Genomic DNA, 19,296 nt, shown 5'->3' on the forward strand with positions numbered 1-19,296 from the left:
GAGGAGAGGGACCAACTTCGGCCGAAGTCGTGACAGTTGTTTCATTCTCAACCAGGATTGCATCATACATGTCAAGCAGTGAAGTTTCAGCTCCGTCTGTCCGTGGCCTCTTCCTCGGTGCACTCTATCACTGTGTCCGTTTCCATCTTGACCAGCTGTGTATGTAACATTTCACGTCAACCCTGTTTCTTGTCTGCATCAAAGTAGCGGTCCTTGTACATAGCATCTTGCATGGTGGCGACACAGTAAAGAGAGAATGCCACTGAATCGCTTGTTCACAGCCTGTGTGGGCGAACTGTTGTCAAGGGCAACTGTTTCAATCGCCAATGTGAGCCAGTAAAAACATCCACCTCATCGGGAAAAGGGGTCATCTTCACTCCATAGAAACTAGTCAGCATTAACATCGCACACTAGCTGCTAGCTAACTGTTTAGCTTAGCATTGACGAAGTCAGAATGGGCATGCTTACTCCACTATTGTGACAGAATCAGTGGTGTTAGAATTAGTCATTAGAATAAGAATACTACACTGAACAAAAATGTAAACGCAACATGTAAAGTGTTTGTCCCATGTTTCATGAGCTGAAAAAAAAGATCCCAGAAATGTTCCATACGCACACAATGTTCCATATGCTTGAAGCTTATCTCAAATTTTGTGCACATTTATTTACATCCCTGCCAGTATTGTTGAGCAGGCGTTTCAGTGCCATGACAGAGGGGAGCAGCAGGCGCAGTTGATGAGCTTATTTCTCAAGTCATTTGTTCGAATGGAGCAGCAGCGGTATGACAACCAGCATATTCATGAGCATGCAATACGACTTTCCTCAGTTCGAAATCCTCGATGACCCACTGTGCTGTCAGACTCAGCATGCTCATGGGGAGATATCGCTGGTCCAAATGTCAGTCGTTAAGATAATAAGTGACTCTATTACTGTGTAAGTCTGGTAGGGCAACATCTGAAAAATAGTTAAAAAACGAAATGTAAAAGTGTGCTGTTGCTCGACCAGTCGGCGAAAGCCAACATCTCCCACAACAGAGAACGGTTGATTGTCAAGGGCAATGGTTTCCATTATCTTGGCGTTAATGGATTTCGCCTTTGAGTTGTCTCGCCAAAATTTCCTTACTCTTTCAAATGACTGCTCGACTTGTTGACTGCTCGATCCACACAGCAGACATTGTGGGCTAGGTTAGGAATGCTGTGGAATGCTATGTTCACCTATATCTTACCATGGTGATTTTGCCTCAGTAGGGCCAGTTTTAGAGAGGTTAATGTAGTCGTTAGTTTATATAGCCTTTAGCCAAATATACGATTCAATATTGTACCAGTAACTGCCAAAATAATGGAAACTCTTAAGTAAAGGAGGGATACAAAGTAAAGTGCTTCCAACGTTAATTAAGCAATTAACATCCCATCGTGCTTAGGGTCATATATAAAATGCTGGGAAACCCATTATTTTGGCTACCATGGCTATGCCCCCATAGGATGACAATGCCCCCATCCACAGGGCATGAGTGGTCACTGAATGGTTTGATGAGCATGAAAACAATGTAAACCATATGTCATGGCCGTCTCAGACACCAGATCTTAACCCATTTGAACACTTATGGGAGATTCCAGAGCGGTGCCTGAGACTGCAATTTCTACCACCATCAACAAAACACCAAATTATGGAATTTATTGTGGAAGAATGGTGTTGCATCCCTCCAATAGATTCAGACGCTTGCAGAATCAATGCCAAGGTGCATTGAAGCTGTTCTGGCTCGTGGTGGCCCAACGCCCTATTAAGACACTTTATGTTGGTGTTTCCTTTATTTTGGCAGTTACATGTATGTTGTTATTCTTAGGCTTTACTTTCCATCAAGCTCTCATTGCGTCTGTTGTGTCCCTTGGCTCTTCAAACAGTTCTGGAACATACACTTCTGCAATTATTTGCATTTATTATGTCAAACAGTCAATCTGTCAAGTGAATTTTCATGCAAGGAACGAAAACGTAAGTAATTACCAGTGTTTTCCACAAGTATATAGAGTAGCCAGCCAAATAGAAGAAGTAGCTGTTTGGGGGGGCTTTTGCTGAATGAGCTCTGTTTTGGTGGTCTCTGGTGAAATACACAGCAAAACGATTGAATACTTTTTCGAGTTTACAAACATTTGTAGTGGTATTGTGACATGACTTTACAAGTGTAATTACTGAAAATGTATGAATTCAGTGTATTGTTAGTAGTTTTGGATATTGTCTCGGTCTTTATGATCAGAACTATTAGGGGAAGTAATAGAACATTCAACACTTTTTTTAAAGATTTAACCGGTCTTCTCTTGATTAAAGTCTTAGTTTTACTGCAAGATAGGAATTGCCACAATAATGTTTGTCCTTCAAATAATGTGTTTTATTAAAACCGATAAGCATAGGCTACTTAGTAGTTAACATTTACCTGACAAGGTATTTGGGAAAGCCTTGCTTTCTACCAGAAGACTGTTTTCATTAGCAACATTGCTAACAACTACACAAGATGTTAGACCCATGCACACACACAGGCAGGCAGTCTTGTTGTTTCCTCAGAATGTAGCAAGAAATTCAAATCACTGATTCATTCTGTTCGTGTCTTATGACAAACTTGGGCAAATTTAGTAATATTGGGTAACACGTTTCTTGACACGCATTGTCATAAAACTGTTGATACGTAGGCTATGGTGTAATGGACTGTTTTGCCATGTGGTAGGGTTTGTGGCTTTTGACAGTCTCATATAGGTGCCTAACCGGCCATAAAATAATGCAATACATTTGAAGTCGGAAGTTTACATACACTTAGGTTGGAGTCATTAAAACTAGTTTTTCAACCACTCCACAAATATCTTGTTAACAAACTATAGTTTTGGCAAGTCGGTTAGGAAGTCGGTCGGTTATCTACTTTGTGCATGACATAAGTCATTTTCCCAAGAATTGTTTACAGATGTCACACCGCTCAGGAAGGATATGCGTTCTGTCTCCTAGAGATGAACGTACTTTGGTGCGAAAAGTGCAAATCAACCCCAGAACAACAGCAAAGGACCTTGTGAAGATGCTGCCGGAAATGGGTACAAAAGTATCTATATCCACAGTTAAACTAATCCTATATCGACATAACCTGAAAGGCCGCTCAGCAAGGAAGAAGCCACTTCTCCAAAACTGCCATAAAAAAGCCAGACTGTGATTTTCAACTGCACATGGGGACAAAGATCATACTTTTTGGAGAAATTACCTCTGAAGCACGGGGGTGGCAGCATCATGTTGTGGGTGTGCTTTGCTGCAGGAGGGACGGGTGCACTTCACAAAATAGATGAGGATGGACAATTATGTGGATAGATTGAAGCAACATCTCAAGACATTAGTTAGGAAGTTAAAACTTGGTCGCAAATGGGTCTTCCAAATGGACAATGACCCCAAGCATACTTCCAAAGTTGTGGCAAAATGGCTTCAGGACAACAAAGTCAAGGTATTGGAGTGGCCATCACAAAGCCCTGACATCAATCCCATAGAAAATTTGTAGGCAGAACTGAAAAACATGTGCGAACAAGGAGACCTACAAACCTGACTCTGTTACACCAGCTCTGTCAGGAGGAATGGGCCAAAATTCATCCAACTAATTGTGGGAAGCTTGTGGAAGGCTGCCTGAAACGTTTGACCAAAGTTAAACAATTTAAAGGCAAAGCTACCAAATACACTCAATTTGTATGTAAACTTCTGACCCACTGGGAATGTGACAAATGAAATAAAAGCTGAAATAAATCATTCTCTACTATTATTCTGACATTTCACATTCTTAAAATAAGATGGTGATCCTAACTGACCTAAGACAGGGAATTATTAGTAGGATTAAATGTCAGGAATCGTGAAAAACTGAGTTTATATGCGTTTGGCTGAGGTGTATGTAAACTTCCGACTTCAACTGTATACGTTTCATTTAGTACCTTGACTTCTAAGTGCCTTTTCCACTGTGAATCTTGTAACTGTTACGTATGGTTTCCAGGTGTGTGTGTGAAACAACCTTCCCTTTGGGCGGCTCCTGAGGGCCTCGACCTAGAGCAAAGGTCGGCAAACCTGCTCCTGCGGCACTCCATGTTTTTGATTTAACAGGGCAGGAAGACCAGGTGTGTTGAATTTAGGCACACTGAACTTATCAATTAGCTCAGTTGGTCAGGTGTGGTGCCTAGTTGGAACAAAATCCTGCAGTACCTGCGGCCCTCCAGGAACAGGGTTGTCTACCCCTGACCTAGGGTATCATCTCAACCAATCATCCTCGTTACAAGCACCATCTAATACTTACTATTTTGATGGGATTTGATGGGGATTAATTCCAGGGACCTTTAGATGAACACACTGTGGCTAATTTCACTATAAATTCCACTAAATCCAGCTGACCGATTTTTATAATGATTTCCAAGGCTCTTTTAGTTGTGTTCTTGGATGTTCTGGCGACATGAAAAGGACAGAAAGCCCTGCACACTGTATACTGGGTCTTTCTGTCCTGTTCGTGGGTACTAATTAACCCAGCACCTAAGTTGTTTTTATTAGGATATGATTGTGCGTATGACTATGACATCTGGCAACATCCCATTCTCTATGTTTCTCCTTTTTTGACTTTCTCACTTGTGTGGACGCCCATTGCTGTGACCGTGGTTTTGTTGGTTGCAGCCACATTATGCAAGGAGCAGGGAATCACAGTCATTGGCATCTGCTGTGTCCATGAGGTGTTTGTTGCACAAGGGGTAAGACACCGCGGGCCAGCGCCGGCAACCTCACTCCACACTGCAACACGTTGTTGCTCCAACCATCACACTGCACGGTCACGCCCTCACTCAAAACCCCAGTAATAGATTTGAGTTATGAGACAATTATTTATTTTTTTGAACTGGCAAGCTCCCATTTTTACCACAAAAGGGGTACTTGAGATGGAATGATGGTGAGCAGCTGTTTTGTCGGCTATCCTTCCCTTTGATCAAAAATAGACAAATTAGTTACATGACACAAAACCATCGGAGAGCCAAAGCCAGAGGCCTTCATTTTGAAAAAGTTTCCTAACTATTAAACATTCTTGATTCATCTGGGTATACGGTGCATTCGGAAAGTATTCGGACCCATGACTTTTTCCACATTTTGTTACGTTACAGTCTTATTCTGAAATTGGATTCAATTCATGTTTTTCCTCATCAATCTACACACATTTGATTGACACAGCTAGACAGGTTATTTTTTTATTTTTTTTTACAAATGTATAAAAATAAACTTCTTTACATAATTATCCTGACCCTTTGCTATGAGACTCAAAATTGATCTCAGGTGTATCCTGTTTCCATTGATCATCCTTGAGATGTTTCAACAACTTGATTGGAGTCCACCTATTGTAAATTCAATTGATTTGACATGATTTGGAGAGGCACACACCTGTCTATACAAGGTCCCACAGTTGACAGTGCATGTCAGAGCAAAAACCAAGCCATGAGGTCGAAAGAATTGTCCGTAGTCCTCCGAGACAGGGTTGTGTCGAGGCACAGATCTGGGGAAGGGTCCCAAAAAATGTCTGCAGCATTGAAGGTCCCTTAGAACACAGTGGCCTCCATCATTCTTAAATAGGAGTTCGGAACCACCAAGACTCTTCCTAGAGTTGGCCGCCCGGCCAAACTGAGCAATCTGTGGAGAAGGGCCATGATCAGGGAGGTGACCAAGAACCCGATGGTCACTGACAGAGCTCCAAAGTTCCTTTGTAGATTTGGGTGAACCTTCCAGAAGGACAACCATTTCTGCAGCACTCCACCAATCAGGCCTTTGTGGTAGAGTGGCCAGACAGAAGCCACTCCTCAGTAGATGGCATATGACAGCCAGCTTGGAGTTTGCCAAAAGGCACCTTAAGGACTCTGATCATGAGAAACAAGGTCTGGTCTGACGAATCCAGGATTGAAATATTTGGCCTGAATGCCAAGCGTCATGTGTGGGTGGAGGAAACCTGGCACCATCCCTACAGTGAAGCATGGTGGTGGCAGCGTCCTGCTGAAAGCTGAACGGATCAAAGTACAGAGAGATCCTTGATGAAAACCTGCTCCAGAGAGCTTAGGACCCCAGACTTTGGCAAAGGTTCACCTTCCAACAGGACAATTAGCGTAAGCACACAGCCAAGAAAACGCATGAGTGGCTTTGGGACAAGTCTCTGAATGTCCTTGAGTGGTCCAGCCAGAGCCCGGACTAGAACCCGATCTAACAACTCTGGAGAGACCTTAAAGTAGCTGTGCAGCGACGCTCCCCACCCAACCTGACAGAGCTTGAGAGGATCTGCAGAGAATAATGTGAGAAACTCCCCAAATACAGGTGTGCCAAGCTTGTAGCGCCATACCCAAGAAGATTTGAGGCTGTAATTTCTGTCAAAGGTGCTTCAACAAAGTACAGAGTAAAGGGTCTGATGACTTATGTAAATGTGATATTTCAGTTGTTTGTTTTTTGCAAAAATTTCTAAAATCCTGTTTTTGCTTTGTCGTAATGGGGTGTTATGTGTAGATTGATAAGGAACAAAAACTATAATCCATTTTAGAATAAGGCTGTAACGTATCAAAATGTGGGAAAAGTCAAGGGGGTCTGAATACTTTCCGAATGCACTGTAAATTATCAGTGTTTCTCAAACGGAGGTCGACTAGACTGGAATGAAAAAGCTAAAGTACACAACTGGCCTCATCCCATCATGATTCCCATTTTACTGATCAGTCAGTTAATACTTTCTCTCTCTCCCCCTCCCCCCCTCTTCTTTCTCAGTTCACACTACCCATGCTGCTCCAGGTGCTGAGGGGTAAAGATGGTTTCCCCTACGCCGTCCTGCAGACACTCCTCAAGCTCGTAATCCTCATCATCAGCACCTTGCTGCTGGATGACCTGTACCCTGATGATGACCAATCACAGCTTCCCGTCTTTACCAGGTGGGTGGAGCCGTGGATGTGTTTCCGTGGCAACATACAATTATTTTTTTCTATTGAAGCCATGGCCCTGGGAAATCTAGATTCTCTGTTCTGCTCATTGTAGCCCTACCACTTGGAACAGTACATTGTCTGTTACCCAATCAATGAACGTTGTTCACCCTTAAAAGTGTAGGCCTATATACAGTGAGAAATAGATCTTGTTTACAAGATCGATTGAGCAACCAAATACATATTGGACCTGCATTTAAGGCGGCAAAATATTTTCTTTGTGGTTTGAAGGGCTGTTATTGCAGTTCCCGTGATAGCATGGAGCAGACATACAGGCTCTTCTGATGACTGCTTTCTTAGTGGTGAAACCAAGTCACAAGTCAAGTGGAAATGGAACACCAACAAGGGCATAATTCACACATGGCTAGAGGACAAACTCATTTTTATCAGATCTATTATCCATCATTTGATTGCGCAATTTGTCTTAACTAAATAAATTGCATTGCTGTGTGAACATAATTTCACCGGCATCTTTTTGGTGAGTATAGTAATTACATCAGACCTAACAGGTTTGAGCTGTGCTTTGTGGTGGTGGTAAACATTCCTATGTCATGGCACCAATGTGCCGACATTAGCTAAAACATTGTTCTCCACATCTGGGAAAGTTACCAGGACCCCATTCCAGAGGACCATTACCATAGAACAGGCATGGCCTGGTTTCCACTTTTCCCTAATGGTTACAAGCGGTTACAACTGTCCAGTGTATTTTAAAAGGATACTGAGTACGAAGTGCTAACCACCCAGCTTTGTAGTAGTTAGGTCTATTTCCCTGTATTTGAGAGGAGCTAGCTACTGTACCTGGAAACTCCAAGCAATTGCAATAAGCTAACAATAACCTGATGTCAATTATCTTCAAACTTCAAATGCAGAGACACAAATTGTATCCTTGCAGTATTTAATGTTAATATGCGTGGGGATTGGACCTTATCCTATGTCAGTGGTCGGCTGCACATGAAACATGTCTTGCATAATGTAAAGGTTACAGAGGTTACCGTCCAGCGTACATTAAACCATGTATGGGGTTGGGGTCCTAGCCTATGTAATTGGTCATCTATGCAGTGAAATGTGTCTTGTATTTCACAGCTTGAGAGGTTCGACGAGTGGGCAGTCACTGTGGCCCTGTGACTGGGGTATTTGTAGGGAGGCGCAGCGGTTGTTAAAAGTATTGGGAAATAGAACCCGCATTGATGGATATATTGCAGACATATCTAGAAACTAAGTCCTGGATGATCAGATTCTGTAATTCCCCAATAGAATGTGAAATATTGTTTTGGGTTCCAGGTGTTAGCCTAAACAAGGTCAGGGAGTCCGAAGAACTTGGGAACATTTTAACATGACATTTTTTATTCATCTCCAATCACAGACATAAACAACCTGATGGCATTTGATGACATCGTGCAGATAACATTCCTAAAGATTAGTTTCTATTAAAATTCTTCATCAATTAATCCACTGGCAGTCTCCAGATTGTATCTCATAATTAGTGTTAGCAGAAAAATAACCAGTTCCCAGACATAACAATGGTGCATATTTGGATAATCACAATATTTATGTGTGGGAGCTCGCAGTAATTGGTTTAACCCTTACAGAGTACGTCTGAATGGTGCTCCTCAGAGCCATGGAGACTAAGGCCCCATCACAAATGGCACCCAATTCCCTATATAATGCACTACTTTTGACCAAAGCCCTATGGGCCCTGGTGAAAAGTAGTGCACTACATTGGGAATTGGGAGCCATTTGTGACACACTATAATGCTCATGGTCCCGAAGAATGTGAGTCATGAATGCCAGTCCATTCAAAGTTATAAGGGAAAAGGATAAATAGGAGGTAGTGGAGGCTCTACAAAGATGACAGTAGCATACTGTATTTGTCCAAGGATGTTTCTTGAGTGCTAATAAGTGCTGAATTGGCACAAATTGGTTCTCCAAAAAATAGAAGAAAAAAACATCTTCTCAGTTACTCCTCTCGTCCACACCCTCCTGGTCTAGTCACGCGTATGCCTCCACTCACCCTCTTTGTGCCTGTTCCACTGTACTCCCTTTCCTTATTCACCTGACATTTGTCTTTCTCTATCACCTCCTCCTTCACCATGTTTGACCACCCAACATTTATATTTATTGTCCACTCACCCGCTTTCTCTCTTCCCCTCTTTCGCTCTCTTCCATTTACCATCCAAGATTTATTAAGCCAACTTGTCAATTATACACTCACCCTCTTTCTGACTCTCTCCCTCTCTCCATGGTTCTCTCTCTCCCTGTCTCTCTCTCTCTCCATGGTTCTCTCTCTTTCTCCATGGTTCTCTCTCTCTTTCTCCATGGTTCTCTCTCTCTCTCCATGGTTCTCTCTTGCTCTTTCTCTCTCTCTTCTCTTCTCTCTCTCTCCCTGCCTCCCCAGGTTTGACAACCCAGCGGGCAGTGAGCCTGACCCCCTCTCCCCTTCACCTAACCTCATTTTTTTGTCATCAGGATTTTCGTTCACCCATTTTCTCTCCCTTTCGTTCTTTCTCCTCCCTCTCCAGGTTTGACAACCCTGCGGCAGTCAGCCACACTCTGGCCAGGCAGCTGACTTTCAACAACCTGCTGCCAGTGAACGGCTGGCTCCTTCTCAACCCATCAGAGCTGTGCTGTGACTGGACAATGGGGACCATTCCTCTGGTGGAGAGCCCTCTGGACCTGAGGAACCTTGCCACCCTGGCCTTCTACAGCCTCCCGGGCCTGCGCCACTCAAACTCCTCCACCAGACCGTCCTCATGGTGAGTTAGTGGTTTGTTAAAACGTGTCAGTGCTTTAGTTGTTGTGGTTTTGCCAGATCAGATGACATTTATTTTTCTATGTGCGTTTGGCAGCTGACATGGATATTCTTATGTGGTGCGGAAAGTTGTGGAATATTTCTGTTTGTGTTGTTTGTTTTGTCTGCACTAGCATGGTTTGTTTTGTCTGACCTGAAGTTTGCCAGTTGTGACCTTAAATTGTTTGTAAACCTCATAACTATAGGCACACCAAATACATCAAACCAGCAGTGTGGAATTCCCATAATGAAGACAAACATTTGCCTCACTCTGCTTGTAAAGTGAATGATGACCTCTTGATGTTGGGTTTCACTCGCCTCTGCTTAAGACATAACCCTGCTGTGTTTATAAAGTAAAGATTTGGCCTTGTTTCAAGACAATTCAAATTCTGTCCAACATACAACTAGAGCCTTGGGATGTTTTAATATTTTGTCCCAACAGATAGCATTTCTCCGTATCCTCAGCACAACTAATGTTCTGTTCTGAATGACCCTGCTTGGCAGATTTTGTGCATTGGAAAGTTCAGCAGTGTGGATGCCTGCCCTGAATCTACTACTGTATCCTCTGCCTGCCCATAGATAGAGGAAGAGAAATGGATGGGAGGAGTGTATATTGTGTAACAGACCCATGACTTCTTTCTCCTTACTGTTTTCTTTCTATGACTCAATACGTGTCAGTGAACTTCCTCACAATGTTGCTTTTACCCTCCCTATGAGACAAAGACCACCACAAATGATCATTTATAATGTTATAGGGCGACTGCACTTCCTGATTTGGCCTCATTTTTCATCAATGATCATTAAGAAATGCTAGCGGCTATGACTGAAGGCAAACTACAATTGTCTTGGGGGTGTGGTTTGATGTTGGTGTTTCTTGGGTTTGTCTTTGCCATTAAATCACAACAAACAAGGCCAGTAATGAGTACAGTGAGGTAAGCTAAGCTAGTTTTGCTATGGAGAGAACAAAGTTTTGATGTTGAGGACTTTCTCCCCTCCTGATTGACTTGCCATCTCAGGATGGTCAGCTAATTCAGTTCTAAAGATGGGTTGACTGTTTAGCAACAAAACTTACGTGTGCGCAACGATGTGGCAAACAGACAGGGTTAACTTCGATTGTTGACAACATATAAACTACATTTCATCTGCAATGTTTATTTAAAAACAAATACATTTGCACAATGAGCTCTTGTCTCTCAAATACATTGTTACAGTTGTTGGTTAGCTAGGTAGCAAATGTTTTGCCATATTAGCATAGACGTGACATCAGTCAAAACGCTCCTTTGAAGCGCGTTCATCATTTTCTTGACGATTCCTGCGCTGACAACAGCTAGTTAGCACAGCTTGATGATAGCTGCAGCTGCCTATCCTATCTAGCTGATATTTCTCTGTCAAATCAGTTATGTCAAGATAGCAGTGTCTGGAATGTGTTTCATAAGAAACTTGTTCAACAACACCTTGCTACGAAAGTAGCTTGCAACTTAGTTTCAACGTTTCATCACGTCATGTCATGTTACTGTGGAAACGGTATCAACTGAGAGTCGAAAGCCAGATCTCGTGTCAGCTCAGCTGTCCTACAACACAATATTCTGTTTCGCTTTCTCTCGCCTCCTCTCTCCATATGTCTGCTGTTCGATCTTTCCCAGGGGACAAATCCCAGAACTTCATCCTATTTTGTTGCATTACAACCTGTAATTTAAATGGATTTTTATTTGGATTTCATGCAATGGACATACACAAAATATTCCAAATTGATGAAGTGAAATAAAATAAAAAAAATACTTGTTTCAAAAACTTATAAAATAAATAACAGAAAAGTGGTGCGTGCATACAGTGGGGAGAACAAGTATTTGATACACTGCCGATTTTGCAGCTTTTCCTACTTAAAAATTAGACTTCGACATGCTTTGTATCATAGGTACACTTAATTGTGAGACGGAATCTAAAACAAAAATCCAGAAAATCACATTGTATGATTAAGTAATTAATTTGCATTTTATTGCATGACATAAGTATTTGATCACCTACCAACCAGTAAGAATTCCGGCACTCACAGACCTGTTAGTTTTTCTTTTAAGAAGCCCTCCTGTTCTCCAATCATTACCTGTATTAACTGCACCTGTTTGAAATCGTTACCTGTATAAAAGACACCTGTCCACACACTCAATCAAACAGACTCCAACCTCTCGACATTGGCCAAGAGAGCTGTGTAAGGACATCAGGGTTAAAATTGTAGACCTGCACAAGGCTGGGATGGGCTACAGGACAATAGGGGCAAGCATCTTGATGAGAAGGCGACAACGGTTGGCGCAATTATTAGAAAATGGTAGAAGTTCAAGATGACGGTCAATCACCCTCGGTCTGGGGCTCCATGCAAGATCTCACCTCATCAATGATCATGAGGAAGGTGAGGGATCAGCCCAGAACTACACAGCAGGACCTTGTCAATGGCCTGAAGAGAGCTGGGACCACAGTCTCAAAGAAAACCATTAGTAACACACTACGCTGTCATGGATTAAAATCCTGCAGCGCACGCAAGGTCCCCCTGCTCAAGCCAGCGCATGTCCAGGCCCGTCTGAAGTTTGCCAATGACCATCTGGATGATCCAGAGGAGGAATGGGAGAAGGTCATGTGGTCTGATGAGACAAAAATAGAGCTTTTTGATCTAAACTCAACCCGCCATGTTTGGAGGAAGAAGAAGGATGAGTACAACCCCAAGAACACCATCCCAACCGTGAAGCATGAAGGTGGAAACATTCTTTGGGGATGCTTTTCTGCAAAGAGGACAGGATGACTGCACCGTATTGAGGGGAGGATGGATGGGGCCATGTATCGCGAGATCTTGGCCAATAACCTCCTTCCCTCAGTAAGAGCATTGAAGATGGGTCGTGGCTGGGTCTTCCAGCATGACAACGACCCGAAACACACAGCCAGGGCAACTACGTAGTGGCTCCATAAGAAGCATCTCAAGGTCCTGGAGTGGCCTAGCTAGTCTCCTGACCTGAACCCAATAGAACATCTTTGGAGGGAGCTGAAAGTCTGTATTGCCCAGCGACAGCCGCAAAACCTGAAGGATCTGGAGAAGGTCTGTATGGAGGAGTGGGCCAGAATCCCTGCTGCAGTGTGTGCAAACCTGGTCAAGAACTACAGGAAACGTATGATCTCTGTACCAAATATTAAGTTCTGCGTTTCTGATGTATCAAATACTTATGTCATGCAAATTAATTACTTAAATCATACAATATGATTTTCTGGATTTTTGTTTTAGATTCCGTCACTCACAGTTGAAGTGTACCTATGATAAAATGACAGACCTCTGCATGCTTTGTAAGTAGGAAAACCTGCAAAATCGGCGGTGTATCAAATACTTGCTCTCCCCACTATGTTCTATTTGATTTGGCAATTATTACAAGTTCTTTTAATTAATCCCCCCTGCAGAAATCCCCCATAGCCTACTCATTTTAGACCAACAGGAAACATTATTGTTTTGGCTACATTGACGGAGTGTTGCTGTGCTTTGTATAGCATCTTCCAAATAATACTACTTGAGTTGCCATTTATGGTTGTTTCCTTTAGATATAGAATGTTTGTCCTGACAGTAGTGCAAATTACATAAAATACCAGTTTTTGTTAGCATCCAGGCTATAATTTACCTCAACACTTGAGGCGTCATGATAGTGTGGAACATTGAGTAATTCTTAGCAGTCTGGAACTAGAACATTCATAATCGATCTTTCCTAATATGGGATTAGAACCGTTGAGTTCTCCATGATGGGCTGGGTTTCCAGAACCAGATTAATAGCCTACTTTTGAGTCCTGCACACTTTCAGTTGAATCTCCATTTGAAAGTGCTTTTTTGTCCAGGAATAGGCTTCATCTGGGTGTGGGGAAACCCCCTAGTCCTAAAAGTTGTGCAACTTGAATGAGCTGTTGTGTTGTTGGCCAGTGTTAGTTATCAACTGCCTTCCTCCCAGCGGTGTTGTAGATTGTAGTCTACTACCGACGGTTCGATTTGGAACACTTTTTCCATTGATATTCAACTAATGTTCCAGATTTTCAAGCTTCTTTTGCAATGAGCAAAGAATTTGTGTTTTGGATTCCATATGTGTTATTTCATACTGTTGATGTTTTCAATGTAGAAAATAATTTTAAATAAAGAAAAACCCTGGATTGAGTAGGTGTGTCCAAACTTTTGACTGGTACTGTATGTATATACTGTACACTTAATATGAAATACATATTTGTTTAGATTAACTTTTCTAGATGCGGAAGTAAAAGTGGGTTTGGGATAACTCACTAGAGTCTGTAGTATTTACACAATGCTTTCCAAAAGTATTCACACCACTTGACTTTTTCCACATTTTCTTGTGTTACAGTATGCATTTAAAATGTATTTAAATTGCGATTTTGTGTCACTGGCCTACACACAATACCCCATAATGTCAAAGTGGAATTATGTTTTTGAAAACTTTACAAATTAATTAAAAATGAGATGCTGAAATGTCTTTAGTCAACAAGTATTCAACCCCAGGCCTAAATAAGTTCAGGAGTAAAAATGTCCTTAAATGATCTGTAAGGTCCCTCAGTCGAGTAGTGAATTTCAAACACAGATTCTTTGGCAAAGAAGGACACCTATTGGTGCATGGGTAAAACACATACAGTGGGGCAAAAAAGTATTTAGTCAGCCACCAATTGTGCAAGTTCTCCCACTTAAAAATATGAGAGAGGCCTGTAATTTATCATAGGTACACTTCAACTATGACAGACAAAATGAGAAAAAAATCCAGAAAATCACACTGTAGGATTTTTAATGAATTTATTTGTAAATTATGGTGGGAAAAAAGTATTTGTTCAATAACAGAAGTTTCTGAATAATTTGTTATATACCCTTTGTTGGCAATGACAGAGGTCAAACGTTTTCTGTAACTCTTCACAAGGTTTTCACAGACTGTTGCTGGTATTTTGGCCCATTCCTCCATGCAGATCTCCTCTAGAGCAGTGATGTTTTGGGGCTGTTGTTGGGCAACACGGACTTTCAACTCCCTCCAAAGATTTTCTATGGGGTTGAGATCTGGAGACTGGCTAGGCCACTCCAGGACCTTGATATGCTTCTTATGTAGCCACTCCTTCGTTGCCCGGGCGGTGTGTTTGGGGTCATTGTCATGCTGAAAGACCCAGCCACGTTTCATCTTCAATGCCCTTGCTAATGGAAGGAGATTTTCACTCAAAATCTCACAATACATTGCCCCATTCATTCTTTCCTTTACACGGATCAGTCGTCCTGGTCCATTTGCAGAAAAACAGCCCCAAAGCATGATGTTTCCACCCCCATGTTTCACAGTAGGTATGGTGTTCTTTGGATGCAACTCAGCATTCTTTGTCCTCCAAACACGACGAGTTGAGTTTTGACCAAAAAGTTCTATTTTGGTTTCATCTGACCGTATGACATTCTCCCATTCTTCTTCCGGATCATTCAAATGCTCTCTAGAAATTTTCAGACGTGCCTGGACATGTACTGGCTTAAGCAGGGGGGACATGTCAGGATTTGAGTCCCTGGCGGCGTAGTGTGTTACTGAAGGTAGGCTTTGTTACTTTGGTCCCAGCTCTCTGCAGGTCATTCACTAGGTCCCCCCATGTGGTTCTGGGATTTTTGCTCACCGTTGTTGTGATCATTTTGACCCCACGGGGTGAGATCTTGCGTGGAGCCCCAGATCGAGGGAGGCTATCAGTGGTCTTGTTTGTCTTCCATTTCATAATAATTGCTCCCACAGTTGATTTCCTCAAACCAAGCTATTTACCTATCGCAGTCCTCCCAGCCTGGTGCAGGTCTACAATTTTGTTTCTGGTGTCCTTTGACAGCTCTTTGGTCTTGGCCATAGTGGAGTTTGGAGTGTGACTGTTTAAGGTTGTGGACAGGTGTATTTTATACTGATAACAAGTTCAAACAGGTGCCATTAATACAGGTAACGAGTGGAGGACAGAGGAGCCTCTGAAAGAAGAAGCTACAGGTCTGTGAGAGCCAGAAATCTTGCTTGTTTGTAGGTGACCAAATACTTATTTTCCACCATAATTTGCAAATAAATTCATAAATCCTACAAACAGTTAGAGTTGAATGGCTTTGATAGGAGAAACAGAGGATGGATTAACAACATTGTAGTTTCTCCACAATACTAACCTAATTGACAGAGTGAAAAGAAGGTAGTACGAAATAAAAAATATTCCAAAGCATGCATCCTGTTTGCAACAAGGCACTAAAGTAAAACTGAAAAAAGAAATGTCCTGAACACAAAGCATTATGTTTGGGGTAAATCCAACACAACACAAAGTACCACTCTTCATATTTTCAAGCATGAGAGTGGCTGCATCATGTTATGGGTATGCTTGTCATCAGCAAGGACTCCCTTTTTTTTGGATAAAAATAAACGGAATAGGCAAAATCCTAGAGGAAAATCTGGTTCAGTCTGCTTTCCAACAGACACTGGGATACAAATTCACCTTTCAGCAGGAAAATAACCTAAAACACAAGGCCAAATATATGCTGGAGTTGTTTACCAAAATTATATTGAATGTTTTTAATTGTGTGTAAATTGGTGAATTTTATTATTTATTTAACATGCATCAGGTCTAGCATTTTGGCTAGACAAATCAAATACACTGTACAAATATATAAACTCAACATGCAACAATTTCAACGATTTTACTCGGTTACCGTTCATGATTGGAACTCCCATAGGGCGGCGCACTATTAGCCCAGCATCATCCAGTTCTGACCGGTGTAGGCCGTCATTGTAAATAAGAATTTGTTCTTAATTGAAAATGTGTGTGTGTGTGTGTGTGTGTGTGTGTGTGTGTGTGTGTATACACACTGCTCAAAAAAATAAAGGGAACACTAAAATAACACATCCTAGATCTGAATGAATGAAATATTCTTATTAAATACTTTTTTCTTTACATAGTTGAATGTGCTGACAACAAAATCACAAATTATCAATGGAAATCAAATTTATCAATCCATGGAGGTCTGGATTTGGAGTCACACTCAAAATTAAAGTGGAAACCACACTACAGGCTGATCCAACTTTGATGTAATGTCCTTAAAACAAGTCAAAATGAGGCTCAGTAGTGTGTGTGGCCTCCATGTGCCTGTATGAACTCCCTACAACGCCTAGGCATGCTCCTGATGAGGTGGCGGATGGTCTCCTGAGGGATCTCCTCCCAGACCTGGACTAAACCATCCGCCAACTCCTGGACAGTCTGTGGTGCAACGTGGCATTGGTGGATGGAGCGGGACATGATGTCCCAGATGCTCAATTGGATTCAGGTCTGGGGAACGGGCGGGCCAGTCCATAGCATCAATGCCTTCCTCTTGCAGGAACTGCTGACACACTCCAGCCACATGAGGTCGAGCATTGACTTGCATTAGGAGGAACCCAGGGCCAACCGCACCAGCATATGGTCTCACAAGGGGTCTGAGGATCTCATCTCGGTACCTAATGGCAGTCAGGCTACCTCTGGCGAGCACATGGAGAGCTGTGCGGCCCCCCAAAGAAATGCCACCCCACACCATGACTGACCCACCGCCAAACCATTCATGCTGGAGGATGTTGCAGGCAGCAGAACTTTCTCCACGGCATCTCCAGACTGTCACATGTGCTCAGTGTGAACCTGCTTTCATCTGTGAAGAGCACAGGGCGCCAGTGGCGAATTTGCCAATCTTGGTGTTTTCTGGCAAATGCCAAACGTCCTGCACGGTGTTGGGCTGTAAGCACAACCCCCACCTGTGGACGTCGGGCCGTCATACCACCCTATAATTTCCACCTGTTGTCTATTCCATTTGCACAACAGCATGTGACATTTATTGTCAATCAGTGTTGCTTCCTAAGTGGACAGTTTGATTTCACAGAAGTGTGATTGACTTGAGTTACATTGTGTTGATTAAGTGTTCCCTTTTAGTTTTTTGAGCAGTGTATTTATTTGAGGCAGTAATCGAGTAATATCATGATGCCGTAGGTTAGAGTTCGCCAGCCCACCTACACCTATAGCCTATCAATGGTTATCATGGTGATTACAGCGCTTTTCTTCATCCCACCCTGGTTGCAATGAATCTGTTTCCATCTTGGACTTGGGTTTTTGGACTGAAAGTAGCAGGGTTATGGGTTTGGATTTATGTGATATTTTAAAAATCAAAAAAGTCCCGCAACACTTCGTATGACCTATCTGTTTTTTACTCACCTGTTTTGTATTCTAGGGACTCTAGTGAGTAGACTGGACCCTGGTTTTATGGACACGCAGTCAATTGTTTTTCCTGAACAGTGCAAAATACAGTAAGAGTTTTCTTAAACATTACATTTCAAAACTGCATCCTTGAACATTCTTACCAATAAATTAACCAAAATCATAATCAAAATAATGATTTTTTTCACATTTTCATTCTAATTTTTTTTACATTTCTTACATGAATGTTATGTTGATTTATCTTACCATCCAGGTCTCCACTTGGGCATTTTGTACACTACCGTTCAAAGGTTTGGGGTCACTTAGAAATGTCCTTGCTGCCAGTTGAGTACTTGTGAGGTGCCTTTTTCTCAAACTAGACACTCTAATGTACTTGCTCAGTTGTGCACCTGGGCCTGTATATTTTGCGATGTGACCAATGTCTGTTTTAATTAACTACAATGACCATAATCCATTGCGCCTGTTCTTTCCGGCTCGGACAGTGAAAATAGTTTTTCTGGGTCGGATACACTTTCATGCCTGCAATGTTAGATACACACAGACCACAAAGACTACATGAGAGAGGAATGTACACAATGATGAGAGGGATAGAGAGAGTTTGTGAAAATATGCCTTATCTACGTTGAAGAACTAGTAAATTATTTTGTCAGACAGCTTGCAGCATACTTAGGCAGGCTAGCCTAGCTAAATAGGATGAACAAAGACAGTACATTATGGGAAGAGTTAGAGTTAATGTTATAGTTGCTGGTTGGCTGCTACTGCAGACAGCAGAGATGATTACTTTAAGGAATTAAAAAGAATAAACAAATTAAATAAAAACTAGGCAATATACACATCTGAAATATTTTGTTATTTCATAGTAATTTCCTATTTTTCTATTGATGTCTAGGCTACCTACCCAATGTGACATGAAAGAGACAGTGGAATATTTTTGGCAATTGAATGTTTACCATTTTTGGCTGTGGAATTTCCATTGCAAAGCTCTAAAATCATTGGAATATCATTATTTCATAGTGCATTTAATGTTTAAAAGTCGAATTCGGTGATTATTCTTTCAATAATCAAACCAAAAGCGACCTCAAAAAGCACTATTCGCTCGTCACCGGGCCCTCTGAAGCGGCTGCCAAACGCAATCATGCTGTTCATTGTAAATATCATAGTATGATGTTAATACATGGGGAGGGGGGATAACTCTGGATAATTCACAATGAGGACCACCTATAGCGTAGAGTGAGTGATTTAGTTTGATAGCTGATGAAAGAGAGGGTTTTCACTTTTCTCCTTTAACACTCA

General features: G+C 42.0%; 1 pseudogene; it reads left to right on the plus strand.

Moving 5' to 3' along the window:
• The window catches only part of LOC135524965 (protein O-mannosyl-transferase TMTC3-like), a 67,131-nt pseudogene that overhangs the window by 11,806 nt on the left and 36,029 nt on the right, over positions 1-19,296 (plus strand).

This window comes from Oncorhynchus masou, chromosome 31 (assembly GCF_036934945.1).
Source record: "Oncorhynchus masou masou isolate Uvic2021 chromosome 31, UVic_Omas_1.1, whole genome shotgun sequence".
Classification (NCBI taxonomy): Eukaryota; Metazoa; Chordata; class Actinopteri; order Salmoniformes; family Salmonidae; genus Oncorhynchus; species Oncorhynchus masou.